The sequence below is a fragment of the Cibotium barometz genome, chromosome 14 (assembly GCF_041138505.1).
Source record: "Cibotium barometz isolate CiBa-2024 chromosome 14, ASM4113850v1, whole genome shotgun sequence".
NCBI classification, from domain to species: Eukaryota; Viridiplantae; Streptophyta; class Polypodiopsida; order Cyatheales; family Cibotiaceae; genus Cibotium; species Cibotium barometz.
Genome location: NC_141059.1, coordinates 41592535 through 41597207, shown reverse-complemented (window position 1 = coordinate 41597207; position 4673 = coordinate 41592535). Strand labels below are relative to the sequence as shown.

Genomic DNA, 4673 nt, shown 5'->3' with positions numbered 1-4673 from the left:
CCATAATTAGGCACCCACGACGCGTGGAGTTAATGCAATTGGATAGATGGAGAGAGAGAGAGAGAGAGAGAGAGAGATTTTTGTAAAATGTCACTTGTTCATAGAGAGAGGTGGCAAGTGCTTGTCGTATGTTCATATGAAAAGATGGAGATGCAAACAATTAATACTAATTAATTTCTGACAAGTTTACGTGTTGAGAGAGAGAGAGAGAGAGAGAGAGAGAGTGTGTGTTACACTTGTTCATATGGTACAAAACCAAGTACCTATTTCCACAAGGAGGGGACAATAACTCAAGCAGAGCTCTCTCGAGTTTCTCCCCGCTCACATTGTGCGGTTGATCATATCCTGTTGTGGGGAATTTTTGAAAAAGGACTAATATTAATATATCCAAAGCTACTCGTCGCGAGTGTTGGAAAAAAATGTTTTTTTCAACCGGTAAAATTAAAGGCAATGCTTAAGCTTAATCAGGATTTAGACTTGAAAATCGCTAGAAATCATATAAATGCCAAGATTTATAACTAAAATGAACAAATTTCATCCCTTCAAATTAAAGGCAACCTAGAATTCCAACCCGGATTTCTTGATTTTAGCCAGAAAATTTATACTACAAACCTGGTTATATGTGAGCACTTCTACTCGCCCCATGGGTGCAATGCTCATATGAGCCTACAAACTGATCAACAGCAATTGGACCGCCTGCGTTACAGAAAGCATAGCGCCATTGATGATTGCAGATTCGTGTAAATAATTAAAACAACAAAATCGAGCCACCTGCATAGATTATGGTTCCATATCGAGCGTCCTTCTTGAAGAAACCTGTCGCTGCTGGAGGACCAATAGTGCGTCCTCGTAGTAAGCGCAACATCTGCAAACGAGCGAAACAATAATCATGGAGTCTTAAGGTTGGAAGGGTTTTAATTACTTGATTGAGAGATGATTAATCTAGGTGCAACGGAGGACAAGAAGTGAGGGCGGGCCATGAGCGCCAGCAGGCACCACACCGCCAGTAGGTCTCTGCTGCAAGAAGGAACACTTCGCCCACCTTCTCATGACAATGCCATGCCTAGCCTTCGAAAAGACAACCCCATATCTACGTTCCAATGCTTGACTGTGAAGTTTGAACCGACCGGAACAATTTTTCATAGCCTTTATAAGAAATACATTCCAATACATTTTAGTTATACAAGTAGCTTGACTCATCTTCTATGCATACATTTTAACTATACAAGTAACTTGACCCAAGCAGAAACCTCATACACTTCCAATAAATTCATTCTCTCTTTTTCTTTTTATATATACTAGTACTCAACCGGCGCGTTGTTGCGGTATGTAGAAGACATTAAAAAGCAAAATGGCGAAATGAAAGCCGAAATACAAAGGGTCAAATTAGGAATGGAAGCCGAAATACAACAGGGTATTTTTTTCTCTTATTTTTTAAAAATCCAAGATTTCTTTTTTCTCTCCTCTCCTTGTGCCTTGGTTGTCCATGGTTAATATGTAATCGATATATATAAATATAGTACTAAATATATAGAACAAACTACTTTGCATTCTTTTGTGCCATGTCACAAGGGGCAAACTAGTCTGCTTTCTATATGTATAGAAAAAACAAGCATTTAGTACATATTTTCATAATGACGATTGATTGATTTATTAATTTGATTGGTTCAAAAAATATTTTATCAAAAGCAATGACATACACAACCATCATCCATGGAGAGTTGGTTGACTAACCATCCTTGATCTTGAGAGTGAACAAGGAAAGGAAAAAGAGAGGAAGAGGAGGGGACCACATCTTTTAACATAAACTTTGTACACATGGTCACACCTCTTTTGTAATCTTTTATAATTATACTAAGCGATTCACATTTATATGATTATGGGATCTAGACAACTTGACCTTGAACACATGGTGACGCCTCTTTTGTAATCTTTTGTAATCGTACTAAGCAGTGTCACGTTTATATGATTATGGGATCTAGCCAACCTGTATATTGCCAGCTATAATGGTTTTTGTGTATACATAAAGGTTAGCACCATTAGCTTTTTGGGTTCTTGGACATTGCACATGGGCATTCAAAGATTATAAATACAATGCCATATATTTTAGTTATTTTGAGAAAATGGACAATCCCATTAATCATGATTGAGTTTGAGTCTTTTTGATCTTATAGTTAATAGCTTACATGTTCCTTCTCTCTTTGATGCATGCTTGTGTGTGTTTTCTTGGTATGTAGCTTGGTGTATGATCTCTCTCTCTCTCTTCTCTCTCTCTCTCTCTCTCTCACACACACACACACACACACACACACTAGTTAGCTTCTTCTCCATTATCCCCATCTTGCGAGAATCCATGGCATTAAGGTTGAGGTCCTAAGGTCAAAGGATTCCTCACCAACAAGGCTCTGTAACCAAACCTAAGGCTCAAACATCAAACTAAATATGGAGAGGAGAGACCTAAAGTCATGCTGCCGGACAATACTCCCAAAGCTTAAGCAAGATTAGAAAGCACTGGCAAAAGAGAAGAGATAAAAAGAGAAGGAGAAAAAAAGAGAAGGGAGAAGAGAAAGAAAGAGAAGAGAAGGGAGAAGACAAATAAAGAGGAGAGAGGATGAAATGTGGGATGCTATCTGCGAATTGTTAAACTCCACATAGTTGGATAGCTTTGTCTCTTTAGACGACAAAACAAAAATATTGATTAAAATATGGTGTAATCATGGGTGTATCTTATGTAATTCTATACACACACACACACACACACACACACACACACACACACACATAGACACACACCCACACATTTATTCTCAAAAAAAAGGAGAAGAAAAAGAAAAAAGGAGAAGACAAGACAAAGAGAAGAAGGGGACTTGGGAGACACTTCAAGCTCATGGACTGTAATAGGGACATAAATTAGAGTGTAAGTAGGGAAGGGGGAGGGGGATAGAGGTATTAAATTATCACAACAAATTTGGACATCATAGAGGAGAGTGAAGAAAGGTGGCATACCATGTGAATGACCTAACCACTTTTTCTCATGTTAGCAATCATATAAATGCTTCCAAGGCTCTTTAAAAATCAATGGAAATGTTCTCAAGCCTTATAATTTGAAATCTTTCTTAGTTCCATAATTAGGCACCCACAACCTGTGTAGAGTTAATGCAATTAGATGGAGAGAGAGAGAGATGTTTGTAAATTGTTACTTGTTCACATAGAGAGAGGTGGAGAGTTAATGCAATTAGATGGAGAGAGAGAGAGAGATGTTTGTAAATTGTTACTTGTTCACATAGAGAGAGGTGGAAGGTTCTTGTCATTTGTTCGAATGAAAAGATGGAGATGCTAACAATTAATACTAATTAATTTCTCACAAGTTTACGTGTTGAGAGAGAGAGAGAGTGTGTGTGTGTGTTACACCTGTTCACGCCATACAAAACCAAGTACCTATGTCCACAAAGACAGCACAATAATTCAAGCAAAGCTCTCTTGAGTCTCTCCCCCCTCACACTGTGCGGTTTATCATATCCAGTTGTGGGGAATTTTTGAAAAAGGACTAATATTAATATATACAAAGCTACTCGCCAGTGCTCGAAAAAAATGTTTTTTTCAACCTTTAAAATTAAATTAAATTTAATCGAAATTAAAACTTAAAAAAACAATAAAAATTATACAAATACCACCATTTTTAACTAAAATGTACAAATTTCATCCCTTATAATTAAAAGCAACCTCCAATTCCAACCTTCCAACCTGGATTTTTCAATTTGTGAGCACTGCTACTCGCCCCACATATGAGCCTACAAACTAATCAACAACAATGATATCCTGGAGGTCCATCTGACCCAGCTGACCCACCTGACGCACCTCTGGCCTGCGTTACAGAAAGCATAGCGCCATTGATGATTGCAGATTCGTGTAAAAAACTAAAACAGTAACATCGAGCCACCTGCATAGATTATTATGGTTCCATACCGAGCGTCTTTCTTGAAGAAGCCTGTCGTTTCTGGAGGACGAATAGCCCGTCCTCGTAGTAAGCGCAACATCTGCAGGCAAGCGAAACAATGATCACGGAGTCTTAAGGTTGGAATTGGAATCAAAGCTAGACACGAGCACTGAGAAGGGTTTTAATTACCTGATTGAGGGATGATTAATCTAGCTGCAACGGAGGGCAAGAAGTGAGGGCTGGCCATAAGCGCTAGAAAGCACCACACCATCAGTAGGTCTCTGCGGATAGCATAAGAAGGAACATTTCGCCCACTATCGCATAACAATGCCATGCCTAGCCTTTGAAATGACAACCCCTCGGTAGCAACCCCTTAGGACTAAGTGGCATGGGGTCTTAAAAACCTTGGACTAAGTGGGATGGGGTCTTAAAAACCTTTGACTAAGTGGTATGGGGTCTTAAAGACCCTTGTCATGTCTAGCCTTTGAAATGACAACCCCTCGGTAGCAACCCTTCACGACTAAGTGGCATGGGCATGGGGTCTTAAAGACCCTTATCAGGTGATATCAATGGATGGTATTGATCAAAAATCGCGAAGCTTTTTTTGAGCCGTCGGATAAAGTAAACTAAGGTCAGTAAAAACTAGAGCAAGTAAACTAAGTTACTAAGTGATCATAGTTTACTTCTTAGTTTACTAAACAGGCATAGTTTACTTCTTAGTTTACTAAGCGATCCT

At 38.8% G+C, this 4673-nt stretch overlaps 2 long non-coding RNA genes across 2 annotated transcripts; both read right to left on the bottom strand.

Moving 5' to 3' along the window:
• Positions 1-477: 477 nt before the first annotated feature.
• On the bottom strand, positions 478-1053 carry LOC147632039 (uncharacterized). Its single transcript, XR_015267277.1, has 2 exons — positions 772-1053; positions 478-696 (listed from the first exon to the last, which is right to left on the bottom strand). It is a non-coding gene; the product is annotated as an uncharacterized LOC147632039 (long non-coding RNA).
• Positions 1054-3579: 2526 nt separating this feature from the next.
• On the bottom strand, positions 3580-4284 carry LOC147632038 (uncharacterized). The gene is made up of 3 exons (XR_015267276.1): positions 4127-4284; positions 3967-4037; positions 3580-3865 (listed from the first exon to the last, which is right to left on the bottom strand). It is a non-coding gene; the product is annotated as an uncharacterized LOC147632038 (long non-coding RNA).
• Positions 4285-4673: the final 389 nt, after the last annotated feature.